Raw genomic sequence first — 14,131 nt, 5'->3', positions numbered from 1 at the left:
AAACACAAATTTGGCATAGTAGTACTGTATATAGCAGCAATGGCATTCCACAGAATTGGGCCCCTCCCTCTTTTCAGGGGAGCTCATTAGGGCCAAAATCGATCCCCAGTGGAATGCCCTGGACCCTGCTCGCCATCTGCCTCCCGGTCCCTGCTCTGGTTTCCTGCCGCTGGACGACTGGATGACCGGGCACAGGGGGCGGTTCCCGAAGCCGAGCCTCCGGGGCTGCACGGGCACGCCCTGGTACCCGGGCCTCAAAGAGACCCTCTGTTTTCACACACACACACACACACACACACACACACACACACACACACACACACACACACACACACACACACACACACACACACACACACACACACGCGCCCTGGCAGGCCATCAGAGCGATTGGAACGCTTCGGAGCCTACGGGCGGGCGGTTCACACGCAGGACGGCCCGGCCGGCGGAAGGCCCCGCCCCAACAATCGGGTTTTGTTCCGACCTCAAAACCTGAGAAACCGTCTGACAAATACCGGTCTGCGCTGGCGGGGTCCAGTTAAACAAGGCTTTCCAGGGCTTTCCAGGGCTTTCCAGGACCCTCGCTCCCTCCCACCACAGTCAGGCCGAACAGGCCTCCAGCGCCTTCCGGGCACCGCGTACCACAAGTACTTTTACTTTCAATACTTTCAGTACATTGAAGCGCAAGTACTTGAATAATCATGCGGCGCTTTGCACTTCGCCGCTCATTTCGGGTGGGGGTGTTTGTCCTTTACTTCTTCTACAACTGCGAGCCAAGAGCGTATCGGAGCTGAACTTGCTTGGGGCGGCCATGTTCACCCCCAAAACAAACTTCCTCCGAGGGAAGAGCGAGGGAGGGATGGAGGGAGCGAGGGAGGGCGGACGAGGGTGCATATCAAAGCGAGCGGAGCCATCTGTCGCTCGGCCGCCGGCAGCTGGTGGAGGGAGAGGAAGAAAGACTGACAGGATGGAGGACGACAGGAAACACATTTCCCTCCCGGAGCGGGCGGAGGTGTGGTGTGGTGGGGGGGGGGGGGGGGCGTCTCCAGATGCTGTTGCTCCTCTCCTCCTTTCCTGTCCTCCTTTCCTCTCCTCCTTTCCTCTCCTCTCCTCTCCCCTTTTTCCGCCTTTCCTTTCCTTACTTCCTCGCCTTTTCTTTGTTTTCGTTTTTTTTTTTCCTCTGCCGTCTCTCCCTCCTTCCCTCTCCCTCTCTGCCCTCCCCCTCTCTCCCTCTCTCTCTCTCTCTCCCTCTCTCTCTCTCTCCCTCCCTCTGCCCTCGTTCTCTCGCCCTCGCTTTCTCTCGCTCTCTCGCCCTCTCTCCCTCTCTCTCTCTCTCCCTCTGCCCTCGCTCTCTCTCGCCCTCTCTCCCTCTCTCCTTCTCTCTCTCCCTCTGCCCTCGCTCTCTCCCTCTCTCTCTCTCTCTCTCTCCCTCTCTCTCTCTCCCTCCCTCTGCCCTCGCTCTCTCGCCCTCGCTTTCTCTCGCTCTCTCGCCCTCTCTCCCTCTCTCTCTCTCCCTCCCTCTGCCCTCGCTCTCTCTCGCCCTCTCTCCCTCTCTCCTTCTCTCTCTCCCTCTCTCTTTCTCTCCCTCCCTCTGCCCTCGCTCTCTCGCCCTCGCTTTCTCTCCCTCCCTCTGCCCTCGCTCTCTCTCTCCCTCTCTCTCTCTCTCCCTCCCTCTGCCCTCGCTCTCTCCCTCTCACTCTCTCTCTCTCTCTGCCCTCGCTCTCTCCCTCTCACTCTCTCTCTCTCTCTGCCCTCTCTCGCTCTCTCGCCCTCTCTCCCTCTCTCTCTCTCTTCTTTTGTTTCTCCTTCATTTATTTCATTCCTAATTCCTCGGTGCCGATCGTGAAGAAAGAATTTATTCTCTTTACTGGTCCTTAAATACAGAATTACACATTTTACCGGCTGCAATAATTAATACCGTGATTAATTTTGTATCTGACAACACGCCTTTCTTAATTAGAATAATCTTCGAGTTCAGACTTCTTTTCATTTTTTCTCCTGACCTGAATATGAATTATTAAGCTCCAGTAATTGACCCGCTGCACAGCTCCGCACTCGTTTACTCAAACAAACGAAGCAACGCGAGTCTGTGTTTAGTTGGTTTTTAGGAACACGAGCAGCGCGGGACACATGCTAATGAGTGCTGTAGCGTAAGCCCCGTTAGATCAGCATCATCTTCCCTCTCTCTCTTCTCACACAAAGCAGAAATAAAACATGATGGCTGGTGTACTAAGACAACAGCTAGTGTAATAGCACCACGGCTAGTGTTATTGCACCACGGCTAGTGTAATAGCACAACGGCTAGTGTAATAGCACAACGGCTATGGTAATAGCACCAGGGCTAGTGTAATAGCACAACGGCTAGTGTAATAGCACCGCGGCTTGTGTAATAGCACCACGGCTAGTGTAATAGCACAACGGCTACTGCAACAGCACCATGGCCAGTGTACTAGCCCCGCGGCTAGTGAAATAGCACCACGGCTACTGTAACAGCACCACGGCAAACCACCACAAACACGACAGCTAGTGTACAAACACGACGACTTGTGTACAAACACGACAGCTAGTGTACAAACGTGACAGCTAGTGTACAAACGTGACAGCTAGTGTACAAACACAACGACTTGTGTACAAACTGTAGCGTAAGCCCCGTTAGATCAGCATCATCTTCCCTCTCTCTCTTCTCACACAAAGCTGAAATAAAACATGATGGCTGGTGTACTAAGACAACAGCTAGTGTAATAGCACCACGGCAAACCACCACAAACACGACAGCTAGTGCACAAACACGACGACTTGTGTACAAACATGATGACTTGTGTACAAACACGACGACATGTGTACAAACACGACGACATGTGTACAAACACGACGACATGTGTACAAACGTGACGGCTAAAGTACAAACGTGACGACTTGTGTACAAACACGACGGCTAGTGATGGTATTACACTCCTGCGCCGCTCTTCTTTTTTTTCTGTTTCGTGCCTGATGAGCAGTCGGTGGCAGCTCGGCGTGCAACCACGGCGGCCATGAGTGACGGCGACGTGTGCGACAGAAAGAAAGACGGCGGGAGAGGGTGACCCGAGAGAGATGGAGGGAGGGAACCAAAGGGACTGTAACTGTCATGGCCGGAGCCCCTCGATGGGCGATTGACAGGCTGTCATCCCGGCAGACGCTGGTGTCCGGTCTCTCATTCTCTCCCTCCCTCTCCTCCTCTCCCGCTCTTTCTCTCCCTCCCGTCTCAGCTTCATCGCCATGACAGTTATTACAACAGCACTGCCAGAGCTAGAAGGCAGGTAGCACTCGACAAGAACAACATTAGAGACAATAACAACGGATTAATAATAACAACAGTCATAACATTGACAACCAGTATTATTTAACCCCACAACAACAACAACAACAACAACAACAGCAATAATATGAATAATTACAATAAAAGTAAAAAGTAAGTAAATAATAAATAAAAAAGTACCAGTTTGGGGAGGTCACTGCTCATTTTATGACATTCTAAGATGAAGGGTCCATCTGGGGGCGCGGTGTGTCCCTCCCCGAGGAGCACGGCCATCTTTTATTCATCAGACAGTGCGGTGAATGATGCTAATATTGAGTTGAATTTATTAAAAAAAAAAAAAAAAAAAAAGTGTTGGGTGTTGTGTTTGTATTGTTGACAGTGCAGTAGAAAGTGCATCTCTGTCTCTACCTCACCTCTCTTACACTGACCCCACCTGTCCTACACTGACCCCACCTGTCCAACTCTGACCCCACCTGTCCTACACTGACCCCACCTGTCCAACTCTGACTCCACCTGTCTTACACTGACCAGACTTACACTGACCACACCTGTCTTACACTGACCAAACGTGTCCTACACTGACCACACCTGTCTTACACTGACTCCACCTGTCTTACACTGACCACACCTGTCTTACACTAACCACACGTGTCTTGCACTGAATCCACCTGTCTTACACTGACCACACTTGTCTTACACTGACCACACCTGTCTTACACTGACCGATCCTGTCTTACACTGACCACACCTGTCTTACACTGACCACACCTGTCCGACACTGACCACACGTGTCCTACACTGACTCCACCTGTCTTACACTGACCACTCCTGTCTTACACTGACCCCACCTGTCTTACACTGACCACTCCTGTCTTGCACTGACCGCACCTGTCTTACACTGACCACTCCTGTCTTACACTGACCACACCTGTCTAAAACTGACCACACCTGTCTTACACTGACCACACATGTCTTCCACTGACTCCACCTGTCTTACACTGACCACACCTCTCTTACACTGACCCCACCTGTCTTACACTGACCACTCTTGTCTTACACTGACCACACCTGTCTTACACTGACCACTCCTGTCTTACACTGATCCCACCTGTCTTACACTGACCACACCTCTCTTACACTGACCCCACCTGTCTTACACTGACCCCACCTGTCTTACACTGACCACACCCGTCTTACACTGACCACAAGATTTTTTGTGTCTTCCTTCCTCAGTGTCTGGACTGTGGTCACTGAGCCTGTACTTGGTCAGGATCTGTCCCTGCTTCATATCTCTGACAGTAAAGAGATATTCTGTCAATTTATATTCTCTTTTTGGGGTCAGATAGCACTGGAGTTTGTTTTGTGTTTTGGTTTGATTGCTCCAATGTTCCAGATCGGCCTTTTTGGTTTCTTTAACTGTTTGGTTGACTCTGATTTGGGATTGTTGAGCAGAGCTGGTCTGAGATGGAACCATGTTGGGTGTTGGTTGCTCAGTAAGTCTCATGACCAACTGACTGAGGGGATTCTTTTTGGGGTTCAGTTCTTGTGTTTGCAGTGCTTCAAAGTGCTGTGTATCTTGGGGACTTGATTTAAGATGCATCCAAATTTCTATTGTTCTTTTATGAATGTTTATTATTAACGGATATCGACCTAATTCTGCCCTGCATGCATATGCATTGCATATATATGTATTATATGTATTATATGTATTATATATATTACGTGTATTATATATTATGTATTTTACGTATTATATGATAATATTCATATTTCCAGCACTGATCTCCCCTTTCCACGGCGGCTCATGGATGACACAGTTAAGGGTTAAAAAGCAGCTTCAGTGGAGTTTGTGGCTTTATAAGTTATACCTCACTTTATATTCTTCCACAAATAAATTACGTATACGTAAATGTACATAATAATAATAATAATAGTAATAATAATAAACTTAGAATATGAATAACCATTTAAGTAATAATAATAATAATAATAATAATAATAATAATAATAATTGAAATATATATATATTATAATAATAATTTTAAGAAGAACAATACTTTGTTCACTTATTCAAGTTTTTTTTTTTTTTACTGCAGTACTGTAGTTGAGTAAAACATCAGTAATGCACCAGTACCACCACTTCACTTTGTGCTGTACATTCGTGGCCCAGTGAGGACTCTGGTTTGGGAGGGGGGCGGGGGGGGTTTATGTTTTATTAAATGCGCCGGCGCTTACACTTGCGAGTTTTCTCCGTGATCATTAATGCACACGCCGAGTAACGTATTTACATGTCGCCGTGCATTATTCATGGACTGGGAGCGGCGGCTGCCGAGGGGGGTGGGTGGGGGGAAGGGGGGTACTGGGGGGCGGGGGGGTCTGGGACTGTGCTTTTTGCAGCTGATTTACATCCATGGCCCTCCGGGGCTTCCAGGAAAAGAGCGGTGAAGCGTCGAACGACAAAACGGAGCCCCCCACCCCCGGGGGCCAAAACAGCATCTGTACTGACGGGGAACCACACCTGGATGTGTTTGTGTGTGTGTGTGTGTGTGTGTGTGTGTGTGTGTGTCTGTGTGTGTGTGTGTGTGTGTGTGTGTGTGTGTGTGTGTGTGTGTGTGTGTGTGTGTGTGTGTGTGTGTGTGTGTGTGTGTGGTGTTTGTGTGTGTGTGTGTGTGTGTGTGTGTGTGTGTGCATTCCAAAAGGCTGAAGATGAGATGAGATAAGACTTCAGTGATTCCAGAAGGGGTGACAGTGCAAGTCAAGTGAGGGATAAGAAATAAGATGAAATAAACACACGTTGGAGTTGACCGCGCGTGGGCGTCGACAAACCCAACTGAACTACGGCTGAAAAAGGAGCTCGAGGAGTAAATCAGCGTTTGAAATCAAACGGTGAGAATTGAGTAAGAAGTGCAGAGCTGCTGCTGCAGCACCGAGGCCTTTAACGTTGATCCAGCTCCCTGGTGTTGTCGGAGGCACCACCGGCATGGAGGCACCACCGGCATGGAAGCACCACCGGCACGGTGCACCACCAGCCAGGAGGCACCACCAGCACGGAGACACCACCAGCACGGAGGCACCACCCGCACGGTGCGCCACCAGCAAGAGGCACCACCTGCACGGTGCACCACCAGCACGGTGGTGCCTCCGTGCGACCATTTATGAAAGATCTCACAAATCAAATCTTTCAAATGACTCCAGATTCTGGAGTCTTCGATCCCACCGACTGAAAATAATTCCAGTCCCAGGCAACGAGGAGTTTGACATGATGCATGTTGAAGGAGCCTGATCTGCACTCTCACGTTCCGCCATATCCTTGTGAGGGTTCCATTCCCGACTCGGAGTCGAACTGTCTCTTCCTCCCTCACCCACCGCACGTTACGCCGACTGTACAAAAAGGAACGGGGAGCGTGGAGGACGGAATGGAACGGCTCGTTCCGCCGAGCGAGTCGCCGAGAACCGAATCTCAAAAAAGAGTCGAACATTTCGTCGTTGCACACAGTCCTCACTCTCAGAGTCGGATGCATGAGTGCAGCCTTTGATCAGTTTTGATGTTGCAACACAAGAGCTAGCTTCCGTCAGTTTTGTATTTTACGCGGAATTTGAAGCGTTTTTACGGAAAGAAGAAAAGCTTGATTTTCTTTCAACACGTGCAATGCAATTAGCAAAATTGTGTCTATTTTTTTTTGTTCACACTAAAATTGCGGGAATAAGCAAAATTGCCCAAAAAAAAAAATTTTAAACCGTTTTTTTATTTTTTTATTATTACAGTACTGCCAATGAATGTCGTCTGTAATCACTTCCTGTGATGATTCTGCACATTCTGCATATCACAGAAACAACTGGAAATATTTTGTTACTATTTAAATTTTGGAAACATAAGGAACCGTGCAGGGCTCCAAGATACACAAAGAAAATGTTGTTGAGTTGCTCGGGTTCCAGGAAAAAGTAAAATAAACGTTTCACCTCACGTCAGTGAGAGCAGACTGCAGATACGCTGCCATATACTATTTATTTGGTCGTTTTCATGGTAGTTTTGCTAAATTCCAAACTCTCACAAAAAATGTGGAGATTTCCTCAATTACTTGAGTGAATTCTCCTTTAAAGTGGAAGAACTTTTATTTTTTTCTCCTTTTTTCCCCCTTTTTTTATTATTCTTTCTTTTCATTTCCATTTTCGATTTTTCTGGCGTATAAACTGCTGTGACACTGCAATTTCACTCTGGGGTTGAATAAAGTGTCTCTCTCTCTGTGTCGCTCTCCCGAACTCTGTCTCTCTCTCTGTCTCTCTAACTCTCTCTGTCTCTATCTCTCTGTCTGTCTCTCTCTCTCTCCATCTCTCTCTGTCTCTCTCTCTCACTCTCTCTCACTCTCTCTCTGTCTCTCGCTCACTCTCTCTCTGTCTCTCTGTCTCTCTGTCTCTCTCTCACTCTCTCTGTCTCTCTCACTCTGTCTCTCTCTCTCTCTCTCTGTCTCTCTGTCTCTCTCTCACTCTCTCTGTCTCTCTCTCTGTCTCACTCTCTCTCTGTCTCTCTGTGTCTCTGTCTCTCTCTCACTCTCTCTGTCTCTCTCTCTGTCTCTGGCTGTGCATTGCACTTGTTTGTTTTATCGCTGTGTATTGTGTGTGTGTGTGTGTGTGTGTGTGTGTGTGTGTAATGTTAAGTGAGTGCTGCTAGTTGTCAGTTGTCAGCTGTAATTCCAGCAGACGGGTGTTGGCGCTCGGTGCGCTCGCTCGCTGTAATTGGAATTGATTTGGGTTTCGTTTTAATTAATCACAGAGTTAAATGTGTGGTCGTTGCAAAACACCCATGCTGAGCTGAAAATACACATGCTGTGTGTGTGTGTGTGTGTGTGTGTGTGTGTGTGTGTGTGTGTGTGTGTGTGTGTGTGTGTGTGTGTGTGTGTGTGTGTGTGTGTGGGAAGGAGAAAAAGTATCACATCAGGCAAAAATTAACAGAAGGGAAGAACACAGGGCTTTTTAAATTTTGTTTATTTACAGCAACGTTCATCACCCAGAACTGGAACAGACTCTGTGTGTGTGTGTGTGTGTGTGTCTGTGTGTGTGTGTTTCTGTGTGTGTGTGTGTGTGTCTGTGTGTGTGTGTGCGTGTGTGTGTGTGCGTGTGCGTGTGCGTGCGCGCGCATGTGCGTGTGTTTGCGCTTAAAGGGACACTGATACTTTTCTCGGCAAATTCGGGCGAGAAGATCGATGCCAACTGCATTCCCCTGTACAGAGATGGTGACGGGCTGCGTGCTAACCGTGTTAGCTCAGTGCATGGCTGCAGATGGGATCAGCTAGCCTAGCTTCTGCGGAAGCGGGAAAATGCACCTTCCAGCATCGCAAAAGAGGGGTTATACAAGCGACATACCTGGCGGCTCCGTGACAAGTTCAAATAGAACATTAAAACAAGATCTTCGTTTGTAAATCCATTCATACATTTAGAACTAGTAAATATATATATATATATATATATATATATATATATATATATATATATATATATATATATATATATATATATTTATTATTATTATTTATTTCTCTCTTTCTGTCTCTATTCCTCCACTGTTTCCGCCTGTTGTTTCATAAGTTGTCATGCAGCGCCACCTGCAGGTCCACAGACAGGCTGCTCTCTCCTCCTCCTCCCGCTCTCCCTCCCTCCCTCTCTCTCTCTCTCTCTCCCCCTGTTTCTCACTCTCTCTATCTTTATTTTTCCCTCTCTCTCCCTCCCTCTCTCTCTCCTCTCTCTCTCTCCCTACCTATCGCCCTCTCTCTCCCTCCCTCTCTTGCCCTCTCTCTCTCGCTCGCTCACTCTGTTTCTCGCTCTCGCTCTCTCTCTTTATTTTCCCTCCTCTCCCTGTCTCTCTCTCTCTCTCTCCCGCTCTCTTCTTCTCTCATTCCCCTACTGTCCCTGTCTCCCTCTTCTCGTTCCCGCCATCTATATTGCTCTCCCCCTCTCTTTCTTTCCCTCAAATTCTTCACCTCTCACCCCCTCTTTGTGCTCCCTTAACTCTCTCTCTCTCTCTCTCTCTCTCTCCCTCCCTCTGTGAAGTCGCTCTTTGGTTTTGTGTTGTCAATTAAAAAACGCCGGAAACTGAAATTACGCCGTCACGGGGCGGAGGGAAGAGAAGGTGGGGAGCACGGCGACGTGTCTCCCCCTCTCTCTCTCTCTCTCCCTCCCTGTCTCTCTCTCTCCCTCTCTCTGTCTCTCTCTCCAAATTCAGCCTTTGTCTCGGGCCGAGCTCAATTATTCACTTTTCTGTCTGTTTTCGAGAGGTGTCTCCACCGGCGGGAGTTTCTCTCTCACGCTCCGTCTCTCTCTCTCCCTCTCTCTCTCCCTCTCTCTCCCTCTCTCTCCCTCTCTCTCTCTTTCTCTTTCTCTTTCTCTTTCTCTGGTGTTCGCTTCTTGGCGGCGGCTGCCCTCGGTCGCCCCACCTGCAGAAACACTCTCTGTCTCCTCTCACTCCTTCAAGGTTCTCGCTCTAATAAAGTGCAATGTTTATATCCAAGTATGAAGAGATGAAGGGATGGAGCAGAGGGGTGTGTGTGTGTGTGTGTGTGTGTGTGTGTGTGTGTGTGTGTGTGTGTGTGTGTGTGTGTGTGCGCGTGCGCGTGCGTGTGCGTGTGTGTTTTATCTCTTAAGTGTTCTTTTAAACCTTGAGTCATTCCTGAGGGTTTCATTTCATTCTTGCTCGCTGGCAGTAAGGAGGTAAAAAGTGCTTCATGTTCAAGCCCCAAAAGTCCTTCAAGTTTCACGCTTTTCATTTGAAAGGGGGCGGAGAAAAATTGCGTTTATTAAGTGTGTTATGCTACGAGGAGGTTACCGGCCCCCAAGGGCAGGCTGGGTGATATTGACAAAATCAAGTATCCCTGTGTTTTTTGAGGAATACTTCGTTTTAGTGTATGTAATAGTTATAATTTGATCGTTTAGTTTGAAAGCAAGGAGGGAAAAACAAGGCTTTTCATTTTGCCGTTTGGAATATGCTGTATTTCACGCCCGTGGGCGTGTCGGCTCAAAATCCACCCGTTGTTGTGGGCGCGCCAAACATTTCAAACCTCTCTCCCTTTCCATATTTAATACACATTGTATAGATCGATGGGGCCGTGTGTATTTTATAAAAAAAATTTAATTAGCACCACTGAGAGCGGACCTTCCCTCCCAGTGGCTGCCGCCCGGCGCTCGGCGCTGCTCATTCGGCTTCATAGTTTGAAACCTGCTCAACTTTCCTTGTCGCCGCGAAGCCGTCGGCTCGTCGCCGGTCGAGGCTCCGCCCCCCCGCAGCCGGGGGAAGTGTCCTTGCGCAAGACGCTGAACCTCTAATTGCTCTGGCTGAGCTGGCGTGCGCCTTGCACGGCTGCCATGGATGTGTGAATGTGAGGTATGCGCCATAAAGGGATCTGAGTGGTCGCAACACGAGAAAAGCGCAATAAGTGCAGTCCATTTATGTACGCCGGAGGTGTGACCCGACCATCAGCAACCACTTGGTGTCTGACTGCCAGGAAATAGTGTTCATTAAATTGACGTCTTTGTTTTATTTTATCCACTCAAGAACGTACGCTTGGTCACTTTTATCTACTATTGCTACTACGTTTCTACTACGTGAATGAAAGAAAAGGAGACACAAGCACCCGTTACTCACAAACATAAACCCCTGATGGGGTTGGTGAATGGAGCGGGAACACCGAGGGCAGTTCAGCAGAGTCTTCACTTTTTAATTATCACGGCGTAAAAAAAGTCCGGGCTGGGGTCGGGGGTCATGAAAATCTAAAGGTCGACAACCCCCTGGAAGTAGACCCGCAACCGAAACGATCCCTCCCTCCCAGCACGCGATTCGCTCCAAACAGCTCGTCCAAAGTCACATTTAATCTTATTAGCGCGCTGATGGACGGAGGCCTCGCCGTGCAGGTTATCCACCTTTTGATCGCTCATTAGCCGCAATTATGTCAGGGCTGCCTCCTCTCGTGTGTGTTTTTTTTTTTTTTTTTTTTTTTGTCGGTGCCGTTTAATTGGTTGCGGCTGGGAAATAGGAGCCGGTGATCCCTGGCTCCTGTTTGCACAGCGACGCAGTTCAGAGGCACTCGACATGAAAACCTCCCAGGGTGCAGGCGCAGAGTTAAAGGTTTAAATGCTGATCCTGGGGCTTTTCGTAAACAAGAACACCTTCATATTGCTAAATCGTTTTTAACGCTTTTAATTTGAAAAGGGGGGGAATTAAGTGGCTTTTAATTTTGTAATACAAGTGTCTTACGCTACGAGGAGCTGGTCATCGGTCCTCAAGGTAGGTCTGGCGCTATTTAGAGTCTGAGAAATTGTACGTTTCTTTGGCCTGTGGATTATGTATATTCTTATTATTCATTCAGAATATTATTATGGTTATTTCTGTTGTTATTCTTATTATTAATTGCATTATTGTCTTTTCCTTTATATTGCGCAGCATAATTATTGTTATGCCTTGTTATGCTTTCGCAATGGAAGAGTTGTTAAAATTTGAATCGAAATGCAACCACTTTTTTTTACCGAGTTACTCGTCAAGAAGCGCATCTCAAAAGCCAAACCTTTTCGTCGCCGACCACCTTGAATTAATCGTCGGCGTGCTGGCGTGAAGACTTCATCTCAGGCGAGGCCCTTTCTGGAGCGTTCACGCCCGCTTTTGTTCCGGTGATGAACCCGGGGCGGAGAAAAAACCCAATTCTCCTCAGCCCCCGTGGAGAGGCCGCCTTTTTCCCCCCGATCGCGCTTTATCCATCCGTCCGTTCTTCCGCGACAATTGCCGCGCTGCGGGTTTGCAAAAATAATTTTGAGCCCATAAGGGAGACAATATCCGCCGGGATCTTCGGCCGATAGCCCAGCGGGAGGCCGGGGAAGCTCGGCTGATGGGGCCCGGTCCCGGATTGGCGGCCATGCTGTGAGGGAGATGGCTTTTCCTCCGCGATGGGCCGGCGGCGAGCCACGGGGCCCTGCAAATGGGGGGGAAGAAGGGGAAAGGAGGGAAAACGCGACGCTGGGTAAACAGACAAAGGAACCTGGGAGAATTCCGCTGTTTATCCGGCTCCCGCTGGCCGGTGATTCATATTTTTATGAATATATGCAGCTCGGTCTGATTTAGACGTGTAAACCCGGCTTAGTCGGGGAGTTAGGGACCGCTGTGCCGACAGATTGTCTGGCCCCCCGGACCCTGCGGGGGGGGGGGGGGGGGGGGTGAGCGCGGTCCGCCGCCACCTCCCTGCTTCGCTTCGCTTTGTCGGCCTCCCCCCCCCCCCCCCCCCCCCCGCGCGCATTACGATGCCGGGCGTGTCGCCGGGCCGCCCACAAACACCCCTGTTTGGCGGGAAAGGCGTCGCGGTGCGGCGCCAGGACGAGCGTGTCGGGCCCGTCCGGACCGGACCGGCCCAGACCAGACCAGACCAGACCAGACCAGACCAGACCCCCGAAACCCCAGGGGGTTTCGGGGGTCTGGTCTGGTCCGGTCGGGTTCGGCCGGGATGTCTGTCGGAAAGAGAAGTGGAGGCAGGACGGAGGCGCGCCACGCCCAGTAGGTGGAGCTCTTGCGTCGGATTTAGTCACGTTTGGAACTGGTTTCACCTGCTCGCGGAGGGCAAAGCCTCTTCGCTCTCCCTTCCTCCCTCTCTCTCCCTTGCCTGTCCCTCCCCCCTCCCTCCCTCCCTCCCACCCTCGCTCTCTCTCTCTCTCTCTCCCTCCCTCTTAATTCTCTCTCTCTCTGCGTGCACGCACGCTTGTGGTGACTTTCAGACGACGGGAAAATGGAATTAATGCGAGGCGCACGGCTCCGCATTTACGACCGATTTGCCCCGGTGCGTTCGCGCGGCGTCGGGGTCGTATAAACACATTTCCAGAGCTAATTGACAGCTCTTGATGGGTGGCGCGACACCTCCGACTCGCTGTGTTTACACCGGACCTCATTAGGAATGGTGATGGGGTGGAGGTGGGGAGAGGGGGGGGGGGGGGGGTGTTGCCTTTTTTATTTACCGCTCGAAAGCGCTCGCCGCCGTGCCGACACTTTTCTCACGCCGGGAACAAACGAATAAACGTATTAGCCCCCCTCCCCGCTGCCTCCGCTTCCACCATCCATCCGTCTCCACCCTCTCCCCTCCCTCCCTCCGATGTACCGCAGGCCCTCCATCTCTCGGGCCTGTCAGTGTGCTTTTTCATTTGGCTTGTTGCTACAGGGGGCTCGGCGCTGGCAGATTACAACTCGGCAGCCAGTCATTTTCGATTTATCAGCGCTACCCCCACCCCCCATCCGACCCCCCCCCCCCCCCCCACCCCCACCCCCAGCATAAATCCAGACACGCCGCGTTTCCTCACCGCCCCCTCCCCCCCAACCTCCCAACCACCTCACCTTATCTTCCTCTTTCCATCAGCGAAGGAAAATTTCTCTTGCAAGCCCCGCAGACGAGAAAGAAAAAGGAAAATAAATAAGGGTGGGGGTGGGGGGCGTTTAGGTTGGAGGAGGCGGCTTCTGTCAGCGGCGATGACTCGGAGGGGCGTGGGGGGATGGGGGGGGGGGGTGGGTTGCGGCGGCGTGGGGGGTGGTGGTGGAGTATCGATCGCATGTCACTCTGGGCGTTGAGCTGATTGCATTGACAAAGCCTGTCGCGGGGCCTCTAATCGCCAGGTTAGCGGCCCCGGCCCCCGGGGGGCTCCCGGGGGGGGCGGGCCCCGCCGGGGGAAACAGGTCTCACCACGCCTCACCTCGATTTCACGGCGGCTTTTTAACCGCTTCCCTCGGCTCGGCGGAGCAGATTGATGGCGGGTGAGGGAAGTCATTTCACCGTCATAATTGTCTTTCCGCGGTTTACATTCTCGGCCGTAACGGAA

Source organism: Zeus faber, assembly GCF_960531495.2.
Source record: "Zeus faber genome assembly, chromosome: 14".
Classification (NCBI taxonomy): Eukaryota; Metazoa; Chordata; class Actinopteri; order Zeiformes; family Zeidae; genus Zeus; species Zeus faber.
Note: the sequence above shows the minus strand (reverse complement) of the source record.